This window comes from Macaca mulatta, chromosome 16, assembly GCF_049350105.2.
Source record: "Macaca mulatta isolate MMU2019108-1 chromosome 16, T2T-MMU8v2.0, whole genome shotgun sequence".
NCBI lineage: Eukaryota > Metazoa > Chordata > Mammalia > Primates > Cercopithecidae > Macaca > Macaca mulatta.
Window position 1 is genome coordinate 63,821,010 of NC_133421.1, and position 13,363 is coordinate 63,834,372.

Sequence of the window (13,363 nt, forward strand, 5' to 3'; positions counted from 1 at the left end):
TCAACCTCCCAAGTAGCTGGGACTACAGGCACCCGCCACCTCCCCCGGCTAGTTTTTTGTATTTTTTAGTAGAGACAGGGTTTCAGCAGGTTAGCCAGGATGGTCTCAATCTCCTGACCTCGTGATCTGCCCGTCTCGGCCTCCCAAAGTGCTGGGATTACAGGCTTGAGCCACCACGCCCAACCTCTTTTTTGTATTTTTAGTAGAGGTGAGGTTTCACTGTATTTCGGCTGGATGATCTCAACTCTTGATCTCGTGATCCATCTGCCTCGGCCTCCCAAAGTACTGGGATTACAGGTGTAAACCTCCGTGCCACACCTAATATTATTTTATTTGTTTATTTATTTTTTGAGATGGAATTTTTGCTCTTGTCACCCAAGCTGGAGTGCAGTGGTGCGATCTCAGCTGCATCCGCCTCCTGGGTTCAAGCGATTCTCCTGCCTCAGCTTCCCAAGTAGCTGGGATTGCAGGTACCTGCTACCACACTCAACTAATTTTGTATTTTTAGTAGAGCCTGGGTTTCGCCTTGTTGGCCAGGCTGGTCAGGAACTCCTGACCTCAGGTGATCTGCCTGCCTTGGCCCCAACAAAGTGCAGAGATTACAGGCATAAGCCACTGTGCCTCGCCTTTTTTTTTTTTTTTTTTTTGAGGCAGTTCTGCTCTGTCACCCAGGCTGGAGTGCATTGGGGTGATCTTGGCTCACTGCAACCTCCACCTCACAAGTTCAGGCGATTCTCCTGCCTTAGCCTCCTGAGTAGCTGGGATTACAGGCGCCCACCACCATGCCTGGCTAATTTGTGTATTTTTATTAGAGATGGGGTTTCACCATGTTGGTTACGAACTCCTGACCTTAAATGATCCACCTGCCTCGGGCTTCCAATGTGCTGGAATTACAGGTGTGAACCACAGGCCTGGCCGTAATCTAATTATTATTATTGTTATTATTATTTTTGAGACAGTCTTGCTCTGTTGCCTAGGCTGGAGTGCAGTGGCGCAATCTTGGCTCACCACAACCCCCACCTCCAGGGTTCAAGCGATTCTCCTGCCTCAGCCTCCTGAGTAGCTGGGACTACAGCTGTACATGGTGTGTGCCACCATGTCCGGCTAATTTTTGTAGTGGTGGGTTTTTTTTTTTTTTTTTTTTGAGATGGAGTCTCTGTTTCCCAGGCTGGATTGTAGTGGTGCGATCTTGGCTCACCACAACCTCTGCCTCCCAGGTTCAAGTGATTTTCCTGCCTCAGCCTCCCAAGTAGCTGGGACTATAGGCGCATGCCACCATGCCCGGATAAGTTTTTTGTATTTTTAGTAGAGACGGAGTTTCACTATGGTGGTCAGGCTGGTCTCGAACTCTTGACCTTGTGATCCACCTGCCTTGGCCTCCCAAAGTGCTGGGATTACAGACATGAGCCACTGCGCCCAGCTAATTTTTGTATTTTTAGTAGAGACAGGGTTTCACTACCTTGACCAGGCTGATCTTGAACTCCTGACCTCAGGGTCTGTCCCTTGGCTTCCCAAAGTACTGGGATTACAGGTATGAGCCACTGCACCGGGCCGATCTAATTATTCTTAAACATGTTTTTTTTTTTTTTTAGCCACCTCCTCCTCCAGCTCTTTTTTAAGAGACGGGGTCTTACTCTGTTGCCCAGGTTTGTCCCAAACTCCTCAACTCATGTTATCCTTCTACCTTGGCATACCTGAATGCTGGCATTACATGTGTGAGCTGCTGAGTTTGGCCATGATTTTTTTTTTTTTTTTTAAATGGATTCCCACTGTCACCCAAGCTAGAGTGCAGTGGCTCAATCTCAGCTCACTGCAACTTCTGCCTCTGGGGTTCACACGACTCTCCTGCCTCAGCCTCCCCAGTAGCTGGGACTGCAGGCACATGCCACCACACCCGGATAATTTTTTTGTATTTTTAGCAGAGACAGGGTTTCACAATGTCAGCCAGGCTGGTCCCGTCCCGAACTCCTGACCTCAGGTGATCCACCTGCCTTGGCCTCCCATAGTGCTGGGATTAGAAGCATGAGCCACTGTGCCCAAGCCTGGCCATGATTATTATCAGTTTTCTACATATAAATAAATTATTAAGGGTAGAAAAATGGAAATAGGCCAGGTGCTATGGTTTATTCCTATAATCCCAGCCTTTTGGGAGGCCAAGACAAGAGGATTACTTGAGCCCAGGTGCTTGAGACCAGTCTAGACTACATAGCCAGACCCTGTTGCTACCATTAAACAAAAAAAAAGGGCATGATAGCATGCATCTGTGGTCTGAGCTACTTGGGAGACTGAGGTGGGACGATTACTGGAGCTTGGAAGGTTGGAGCTACAGTGAGCCATGATTGCACCACTGCACTCTAGCCTGGATAACAGTGAGATGTATCAAAAAAAAAAAAAAAAAAAAAAAAAGAAGATGAGAGTGTCTTCCATGAGCAATTTTATTTATTTCTTTATTTTTTTTTTTTTGAGACAGAGTCTCGCTCTGTCGCCCAGGCTGGAGTGCAGTGGCCAGATCTCAGCTCACTGCAAGCTCCGCCTCCCGGGTTCCCGCCATTCTCCTGCCTCAGCCTCTCGAGTAGCTGGGACTACAGGCGCCCGCCACCTTGCCTGGCTAGTTTTTTGTATTTTTTAGTAGAGACGGGGTTTCACCGTGTTAGCCAGGATGGTCTCGATATCCTGACCTTGTGATCCGCCCGTCTCGGCCTCCCAAAGTGCTGGGATTACAGGCTTGAGCCACCGCGCCCGGCCAGCAATTTTATTTTTTTATTTTAAATTCATGATGTGTTTCTGTTTCTATTTTGTGTGTGTGTGTGTGCTGATACAACCATGTACCAGTTGCTCCATATCCATGTACTAGCTGCTCCTATCTTTGACATGAGAAGTAATTTTTACGTAGGAAAACTTTTAAAAAAGAAATCTAAAAGTTTCATAAGGAACTCACTTATATTCTCTCTTTTATCTTCTCACCTGAGACTGCAGCAGCATGGATGTTGAGAGTGTGACTTACACATCTTTTTATTACCTACAGTACCTTATGGATGAAATACAGAATGCAATTAGTAAATGTTGGTTATTTTAATTGATGGGTAAATAAAACTTCTAATGGAGCCAGGATCAGGGCTTGTGTGAAATGACAGTGGACATGTAAAATAAGTCAGTGTGCACATAAAGAACATAAAGCCTACATTAGAGGGTTTGTCTGCTTTTTTTTTTCCCCGAGACGGAGTCTTGCTCTGTTGCCCAGGCTGGAGTGCAGTGGCATGATCTCGGTTCACTGTAGTCTCCGCCTCTCATGTTCAAGCAATTCTCCTGCCTCAGCCTCCCAAGTAGCTGAGACTATAGATGGTCACCACCATGCCTGACTAATTTTTGTATTTTTAGTAGAGACAGGATCTCCACATGTTGGCCAGGCTGGTCTCAAATTCCTGACCTCAGGTGATCCACCCCCCTTGGCCTCCCAAAGTGCTGGGATTACAGGCATGAGTCACCGCACTGGCTTTTTTTTTTCTCCCCCTGAGACGGAGTTTTGCTCTTGTTGCCGAGGCTGAAGTGCAATGGCATGATCTTGGCTGACTGCAACCTCCACCCCCTGGGTTCAAGCGATTTTCGTGCCTCAGCTGCCTGAGTAGCTGGGGTTATAGGCCCCCGCCACCACGCCCAGCTAATTTTTATATTTTTAGTAGAGACGGGGTTTTACCATCTTGCCCATGCTGGTTGCGATCTCCTAACCTCATGTGATCCACTCATCTGGGCCTCCCAAAGTGCTGGGATTATAGGCATGAGCCACCGTGTCCAGCCTAGAGGATTTAGTGTCATTTTGGGAAAAGAATGAAACTTTACTTTTTTTTTGAGACAGAGTCTTACTTTGTTGTCCAGGCTGGAGTGCAGTGGTGTGATCTTGGCTCACTGCAACCTCCGTCTCTGAATCCCAAGTGATTCTCCTGCCTCAGCCTCCCGAGTAGCTAGGATTGCAGGCATGTACCACCATGCCCAGCTAAAATTTTTTTTTTTTTTTGAGACGGAGTTTTGTTAGTTGCCCAGGCTGGAGTACAATGGTGCAATCTCAGCTCACTGCAACCTCTGCCTCCTGGGTTCTAGCAATGCACCTTCCTCAGCCTCCCAAGTAGTTGGGATTCCAACTGATTTTTTGTATGTGTAGTAGAGACAGGGTTTCACCATGTTGGCCAGGCTGGTCTCGAACCCCTGATCTCTAGTGATCCACCTGCCTTTGCCTCCCAAAGTGCTGGGATTACAGGTGTGTGAGCTAGCACACCCAGCCGAAACTTTTCTTTCAAACATATATTTTGAGTAGGAGTGTACTAGTTCAGGTATCAAATACAGTAGTTAATTTAGCTAATGGTATTTCAAAAGCCTTTCTCATTTGTGGTCTACAGTTCTTGTTTTCAAGAAGCAGGGCAGCCCACATCCAACATAGTACAGTCTACATGACCATAGCTATTAATGAATATATTCCTGCCTTAAGTAGATCATCTGTATACTTTTCTTAGAAATTTCAGTTAACCGGCTGGGAGTGGTGGCTCACTCCTGTAATCCCAGCACTTTGGGAGGCTGAGGCCAGCAGATCACCTGAGGTCGGGAGTTCGAGACCAGCCTGGCCAACGTGGAGAAACCCTATATCTACTAAAAATACAAAATTAGCAGGGTATGGTGGCACATGCCTGTAATCCCAGCTACTTGGGAGGCTGAGGCAGGAGAATCCCTTGAACTCGGGGGGCGGAGGTTGCAGTGAGCCAAGATCATGCCATTGCACTCCAGCATGGGCAACAAGAGCAAAACTCCTTCTCAAAAAAAAGAAATTTCAGTTAAACACATAGAATTTTTAAAATCATCTTTTCTTCTTTCTTTTTTTTTTTTTTTTTGGTGACAGAATCTCACTGTCACCCAGGCTGGGGTACACTGGTGTGATATTGCCTCACTGCAATCTTCACCTCCTGGCCTCAGCCTCCTGAGTAGCTGGGACTACAAGCACAATGCCTGGCTGGCTTTTTTTTTTTTTTTAATTTTTATTAGAGACCAAGTTTTGCCATGTTGCACAGGCTGGTCTCGAACTCCTGAGCTCAAGCAGTCTGCCCACCTTGGTCTTCCAAAGTGCTGGGATTGCATGTGTGAGCCACTGCGCCCAGCACTTCTGCTCTGCTTTTCTTTTTTCTTCTTTTTTTTTTTTTTTGAAACAGAGTCTCGTCCTGTTGCCCAGGCTGGACTGCAGTGGCGCTATCTCGGCTCACTGCAACCTCCACCTCCCAGGTTCAAGCGAGTCTCCTGCCTCAGCCTCCCAAGTAGCTGGGATTACAGGTGCATGCCACCACGCCTGGCTAATTTTTTGTATTTTTAGTGGAGATGGGGTTTCACCAGGTTGGCCAGGCTGTTCTCTTAACTCCTGACCTTATGATCTGCCTGCCTTGGCTACCCAAAGTGCTGGGATTACAGGTGTGAGCCACCGCACCTGGTTTTTTTTTTTTTTTTTTTTCGATACAGAGTTTCGCTTTTTATTGCCCAGGCTAGAGTGCAATGGTGTGATCTCTGCTCACTGCAACCTCTACCTCCTAGGTTCAACCAATTCTTCTGCCTCAGCCTCCTGAGTAGCTGGATTACAGGCACGTGCCACCATGCCCCACTAATTTTGTGTTTTTAGTAGAGATGGGGTTTCACCATTTTGGCCAAGCTGGTCTGGAACTCCTGATCTCAGGTGATCCACCTGCCTCTGCCTCCCAGAGTGCTAGGATTACAGGCTTGAGTCACCTCACTTGGCCTTGCTCTGTTTTTCTAATAGCCTTGTTCATTTGGAGTATACTGAACTTCAAGGGAGTCTACATTATTTTTAAAGGCTGTATCTCTGTAAGTTCAGTACACTCCAAATGAACCAGGATTTTCCTAGTAGAATGGGATGCTTGGTTTCCATTTTTTATGTACGTAACTAAACTTTTTTTTTTTAGGGAACACTTCACGAATTTGTGTCATCTTTATGCAGGGGCCGTGATAATCTTTTCTGTATTGTTCCGGTTTTAGTGTATGTGCTGCCGAAGTGAACACTCAACAAAATTTTTTTTTGTTTTTCCGAGACAGAGTGTCTCACTGTCACCCAGGCTGGAGTGCAGTGGTATGAGCTCAGCTCACTGCAGCCTACCCCTCCCAGGTTCAAATGATTCTTGTGCCTCAGCCTCCCAAGTAGCCGGGATTACAGACATGTGCCTCCATGCCTGCTGATTTTTATATTTTTAGTGGAGAGGGGTTATGCCATGTTGGCCAGGCTGGTATCTAACTCTTGGCCTCAAACAATCCACCTGCCTCAGCCTTTCAAAGTGCTGGGATTACAGGTGAGATCCACTATGCCTGCCTCAACTAAATTTTTTTTTTTTTTTTGAGACAGAGTCTCACTCTGTCACCCAGGCTGGAGTGCAGTGGCACGATCTCGGCTCACTGCAACCTCCTCCTCCTGGATTTAAGCGAATCTGCTGCCTCAGTCTCCCGAATAGCTGGGATTACAGGCTTGTGCCACCACTCATGGTCTAAGTTTTGTATTTTTAGTAGAGACAGCGTTTCACCATGTTGGTCAGGCTGGTCTTGAACTCCTGCCCTCAAGTGATCCACCCGCCTTGGCCTCCCAAAGTGCTGGCATTACAGGTGTGAGCCACCTTGCCCTGGCTCAACTAAATTTTTGATAAAAGTTTGTAAATAGCAGTGAAATCACTGTTTCTTTTCTTTTTTTTTTTCTTTTTCAGAGACAAGTTTTCCCTTTGTCGCCCATGCTGGAGTTCAGTGGCCTGAGCATGGCTCACTGTAGCCTCTACTTGCTAGGCTGGAGCGATCCTTCCACCTCAGCCTCTCAAGTAGCTTGGACTACAGGCGTGTACCATCATGCCTGGCTAATTTTTGTACTTTTTTGTAGAGATGGAGTTTGACTGTGTTGTCCGGGCTAGTCTTGAACTCCTAGACACAAACAATACACCTGCCTTGGCCTCCTAAAGTGTTAGGATTACAGGCGTGAGCCACCATGCCTGGTCTGAAATCACGTTTTAAACAACCAACTTCAAGGGGAAGGAGATAAATGATCATGTTTAAAGTAGTTTACGCTGTTAAAATTGGCAAATTATCTATTGAAAAATTCAGTGTTTTTTTTTTTTTTTGAGAGGCAGTTTCGCTCTGTTGCCCAGGCTGGAGTGCAGTGGCGCGATCTCCGCTTACTGCAAGCTCCGCCGCCTCCCGGGTTCACGCCATTCTCCTGCCTCAGCCTCCCTAGAAGCTGGGACTACAGGTGCCCACCACCACGCCTGGCTGATTGTTTTGTATTTTTAGTAGAGACGTGTTAGCCAGGATGGTCTCAATCTCCTGACCTCGTGATCCGCCCACCTCGGCCTCCCAAAGTGCTGGGATTATAGGCGTGAGCCACCGTGCCCGGCCCAATGTGTTTTAAATAGTTATAATTTATTTTTTATTTTTATTTTTTATATTTGAGGTAGATTCTCACTCATGATCCGCCTGCCTTGGCCTCCCAAAGTGCTGAGGGTACAACCGTGAGCCACCACCCCTGGCCTAAATATTTATTTATTTATTTATTTATTTATTTTTTTTTTGAGACAGAGTCTCGCTCTGCCGCCCAGGCTGGAGTGCAGCTGGAGTGCAGTGGCGCGATCTCAGCTCACTGCAAGCTCCACCTCCTGGGTTCACGCCATTCTCCTGCCTCAGCCTCCCGAGTAGCTGGGACTACAGGCGCCCGCCACCTCGCCCGGCTAGTTTTTTTTTGTATTTTTTAGTAGAGACAGGGTTTCACCGTGTTAGCCAGGATGGTCTCGATCTCCTGACCTCATGATCCGCCCGTCTCGGCCTCCCAAAGTGCTGGGATTACAGGCTTGAGCCACTGCGCCCGGCCAATATTTACAAATTTTATATTTTTCTTTTCTTTTTTTTTTTGAGACAGGATCTTGCTCTGTTGCCCAGGCCGGAGTGCAGTGGTGCGATCTTGGCTCACTGCAACCACTGCCTCCAGGTTCAAGTGATTCTCATGCCTCAGCTTCCCAAGTGGCTGGGATTACAGGAACAAGCTACCACACTTGGCTAAGTTTTTGTATTCTTAGTAGAGACAGGGTTTCACCATGTTGGCCATGCTGGTCTCGAACTCTTGGCCTTAAGTGATATGCCTACCTCAGCATCCCAAAGAGCTGGGATTACAGGTGGTAGTCACCATTCCTGGTCTATATTCTTTTTTTTATTAACAGTATTTTTATTAGAAGTGTTTCCATTATACCCACAGATTCAGTTCTGTCATCACAGATTCCAAAATACTATTCATATTCTAAAAGTTGGGCAGTCCTAGAGCTTGGTAGGTTTTTAAATTACACATGTATTATGAAACCTAATTACCAAATGTGAATTTGTGTATAGGTATAAATAGGGAACTAGGAACTACTGATATGGATAGGGTATATCAGCGCTTCCTGGTAGTGACTTTTCAATTAATGACTGATGTATAGTATCTGCTCCCCTGTGATAGACTCATTTCGCATGTACCGCATGTCCTCAACCCTTTATAATACTGAGTGTCCTATGCTAAAGGTAATAATGTTAAGCATTGTAGTTTTGAGGCTGTCATTAAATTTTCAAGTTTCAAGGTTTTAAATTCCAACATTGGAATTTGTTGAAACAGGATTTGACCTCTATTCAAATTGTATATCCTGAACTGGTAGGACATAACCTATCAAACACTCATTCTGTCTTGAAATAAACATGCTAGGCCGGGCGCGGTGGCTCAAGCCTGTAATCCCAGCACTTTGGGAGGCCGAGACGGGCGGATCACGAGGTCAGGAGATCGAGACCATCCTGGCTAACACCGTGAAACCCCGTCTCTACTAAAAAATACAAAAAACTAGCCGGGCAAGGTGGCGGGCGCCTGTAGTCCCAGCTACTCGGGAGGCTGAGGCAGGAGAATGGCGTAAACCTGGGAGGCGGAGCTTGCAGTGAGCTGAGATCCGGCCACTGCACTCCAGCCTGGGTGACAGAGCAAGACTCCGTCTCAAAAAAAAAAAAAAAAAAAAGAAATAAACATGCTAAAAATGTAGTATTTTAGAAGCAATGTACATTTTTCATACAGATTCAATATCCCTAATCCAAAAATCTAGAAATCCTCCAAAATCGGAAACATTCTGAGTGCTGACATGATACTCAAAGGAAATGCTCATTGGAGCTTTTCAGTATTTAGATTTTTGCATTGAGTATGCTCATCCAGTATAATGCAAATAATCCAAAATCTAAAACTTTTTAAAATTTGAAACACTCTGGTTTGAGGCATTTTGGATAAGGGAGTACCTAACCTGTATTAGCACTTTATTTGAACTCATAAAGTAAACATTGGAGAAAACCTAAATATGAAACACAGACTGGCTGGTCATGGTGGCTGATGCCTGTGATCCCAGCACTTTAGGAGGCCAAGGCTGGAGGATTGCTTCAGGTAGGAGTTTGAGACCAGAGTCTGGGCGTCCCATCTTTTTTTTTTTTTTTTTTTTTTTTTTTTTTTTTGTGGGGAGACAGTCTTACCGTGTCGCCAGGCTGGAGTGCAGTGGCTCGATCTCGGCTCACTGTATTCTCCACTTCCCAGGTTCAGGGAAGTGGAGAATACTCAGCCTCCTGAGTAGCTGGGACTACAGGCGGGTGCCACCACACCTGGCTAATTTTTTTTGTATTTTAGTAGAGACAGGGTTTCACCATGTTGGCCAGGATGGTCTTGATCTTCTGACCTCATGACCCCCCGCCTCGGCCTCCCAAAGTGCTGGGACTATAGGCGTGAGCCCCTGTGCCTGGCCCCTGTCTCTTAAAAAAAAAAAAAAAAAAAATTAGCCAGCTTGGTTGTGTGCACCTGTAGTCTCAGCTACTTGAAATGTTGTGGTGGGTGAATCACTTGAGCCTCGAGGCTGCAGTGAGCCATGATTGCACCACTGCAGTCCAGCTTGGGTGACAGAGCAAGATCCTGTCTCCAAACAGACAAAAAGCCATAGACTGAATTTATTTGCAATGATGATGAGATAATTAAAATACCTTAATTTTTCTTTTTTTCTTTTTCTTTTTTTTTTTTTTTGAGACAGAGTCTCGCTCTGTCGCCCAGGCTGGAGTGCAGTGGGGTGATCTTGGCTCACTGCAACCTCTGCCTCCTGGGTTGAAGCAATTCTCCTTCCTCAGTCTCCCGAGTAGCTGGGATTTCAGGCGTGCACCATGCCCAGCTAATTTGTGTATTTTTAGTAGAGATGCGGTTTCACCATGTTGGCCAGGCTGGTCTTGAACTCCTGACTTCAGGTGATCTGCCTGCCTTGACCTTCCAGAGTGCTGGGACTACAGATGTGAGCCCCTGCACCCTGCCTGTGTGTGTGTGTGTGTGTGTGTGAGAAAAACAGAGTCTTGCTCTGTCACTTAGACTGGAGTGCAGTGGTACGATCATGGCTCACTGCAACCTTGACCTCCCTCCCTGGCTCAAGTGATCCTCCCACCTCAGCCTCCATAGTAGCTGGGACGAGAAGTGCATGCCACCAGGCCCAGCTAACTTTATTTTTTTTAGAGATAAGGTCTCACTGTGCTGCTCAGGCTGGTCTTGAACTCCTGGGCTCTTGGAATCTTCCTTTCTTGGCTCCCAAAGTAATGGGATTACAGGCATGAGTCACCTTGCTCAGCCTGATTTCTCTTGTTCTTCTAGTGAAGCCAAACCAAGAAGAAATCTATTTTGAATAATGAGAAATTGAGATTTGTAAAGAATATTCTGACAGTGGTTGAGAAATTACAATTTTTTTTCCCTGAACATCTTAAAAATTAGAATAATTTAAAAACTCTGTATTGGCCGGGCACGGTGGCTCTTGTCTGTAATCCCAGCACTTTGAGAGGCTGAGGTGGGTGGATCACGAGGTCGGGAGTTCGAGTCCAACCTGGCCAATATGGTGAAACACCCCCCCTCCCGTCTCTACTAAAAATACAAAAAAACTAGCCGGGCGTGTTGGCACATGCCTGTAGTCCCAGCTACTTGGGAGGCTGAGGCGGGAGAATCTCTTGGACCCAGGAGGCAGAGGTTGCAGTGAGCCGAGATTGCACCACTGTACTCCAGCCTGGGCAATAGAGGGAGACTCCGTCTCAAAAAAAAAAAAAAAAAAATTTATATTACATTGTGACTCAAAGAGTTTTCTGGTAATGAGCTTTGTTCCTAGGATGGAAAAATCTGAGTGCACATTATAATAATGTTGCATGTTTATCTGTCTGAAACTTTATTAACAGAAAGTTTCAGATGATCATTTTACACTCCATTGACTACCCCAGTTCTGGTTGATGTGGTACAAACTAACCTATATTGTATTGTATTCTGTCTGATTTACAAGGGATTAAAACAATAAAAATTGGCAGGAGTCAATAGCCGTTGAGATTTATGTTCTTGTATTTTGACTAAATGACATTCTTTTATGGAAAGTATTTAAAATTTCACACAAGGGGCAACAGTATTCTTTAAAAAGATACATTGCAAGAGATAGATCTTTGTGATCTAGGAAATATTCATGCAAAGCACCAATGTTTTCCTTTATAACTACTTGTCATAAAAATAGAGAAGATTCCCTGTGGTTAAGGTTCTCAGATCTTTTTCAACCGTCTGATACTGTGAAGGAATAGATAAGACCTATGTGGCCTGATTTTATTTGTAGACATGAGTTAGTCTGTTATACTATAGATGTCTTATTTTTTCTGAGGATGTGCATGGCACAATTTTTTTTTTTTTGAGAGAGAGTCTTGCCCTGTCACCCAGGCTGGAATGCAATGGCACGATCTTGGATTACTGCAACCTTGACCTCCCCAGTTCAAGTGATTCTCATGTCTCACAATAGCTGGAACTACAGGCACATGCCACCATGCCCAGCTAATTTGTTTGTTTGTTTGTTTTTGAGATGGAGTCTCACTCTGTCGCCCAGGCTGGAGTGTAGTGGCACCATCTCGGCTCACTACAAGCTCCGCCTCCCGAGTTCACGCCGTTCTCCTGCCTCAGCCTCCCTAGTAGCTGGGACTACAGGCGCCTGCCACCGTGCCCAGCTAATATTTTTTTGTATTTTTAGTAGAGACGGGCTTTCACCGTGGTCTCAATCTCCTGACCTCGTGATCCGCCTACCTCGGCCTCCCAAAGTGCTGGAATTATAGGCATGAGCCACCGAGCCCAGCCCAATTTTTGTATTTTAATAGAGACGAGGTTTCACCATGTTGGCCAGATTGGTCTTGAACTCCTGGGCTCAACTGATCGGCCTGCCTTGGCTGCCCGAAGTGTTGGGATTATGGGCGTGAGCCACCACATCCAGCTCTTGGCGCAAAATTTGTCTATCACTTATTAATAAATTGAGATAGGCAAAAAATTGTATCTGGGCCATACGTGGTAGGAGGCGAGGCAAGAGGACCACTTGGGGAGGTCCAGGAGTTTGTGACTAGCCTGGGCAATATGGCGAGACCTTGTCTCTACAAAAAATTTTAAAAATCAGCTGGGTGTGGTGGTATGTGCCGTGGTCCCAGTTTCTTAGGAGGCTAAGCTGGAACTGTTGCTTGAGCATGGGAAATTGAGGCTGCAGTGAGCCATGATTGTGTCATTGCATTCCAGCCTGGGCAACAAAGTGAGTCCCTGTCTCAAAAAAAACAGGATTGAAAACTGACTCTTCTGATCTATTCCTGGAAAGCTATCTTTTTACAAAATCCCACTGACTACTATAATTTGCTGATTATTATGAGAGGCTTCTGCCACCGTGTGGCTTAATAATTCTGAAATAGTTGCTTGGACCCTTTCTCCTTAGATATTTAGTTTGATGATATCTATTTTGGCTGGTCAGAGAGGCTTGCTGTCTGCTTTGAAGTGAACAGAATGATTCAGTATATTTTTCATTAGTTTTGACTTACAGCTTAGCTATATTTCTATTTTTTTTGTAAATATCTTCAACAATTTATATTTCTTACAGGCAAAGCATTCTAAAATACTATTTCTTTTTGCCAAGGTTTTTGTACCTCTTTAACAATAGAATAGTATTAAATTGTTGAGCTCTTCTTGTTATTTAAATCTTTGCTAAGATGTAGAGTAAATTCAATGAACTCCATGAGTTGCAGTGATACTTTGTGAATTTAAGATGATTACTTCCTGCATTTTATTTCTATTTTTAAATTTTTTATATTTTGAGACAGAGCCTCCCTTTGTTGCCCAGGGTGGAGTGCAATGGCATGGTGATGGCTTACTGTAGCTTTGACTTCCTGGGCTCAAATGATGCTCCCACCTCAGGACTGCCTGTCACCATCTGCCCCCAAGTAGCTGGAACCACACACATATACCACCATGCCCAGCTAATTCTTTTTGAGACAG

At 45.4% G+C, this 13,363-nt stretch overlaps 1 protein-coding gene and 1 non-coding gene across 8 annotated transcripts in view; one reads left to right on the plus strand and one right to left on the minus strand.

The window, feature by feature from the left end:
* CDK12 (cyclin dependent kinase 12) overlaps window positions 1-13,363 on the plus strand; it is a 76,763-nt gene that overhangs the window by 16,865 nt on the left and 46,535 nt on the right. The gene's annotated exons all lie outside the window — the stretch shown is intronic.
* On the minus strand, window positions 5,944-6,048 carry LOC114673254 (U6 spliceosomal RNA). The gene has a single exon (XR_003723981.1). It is a non-coding gene; the product is annotated as a U6 spliceosomal RNA (small nuclear RNA).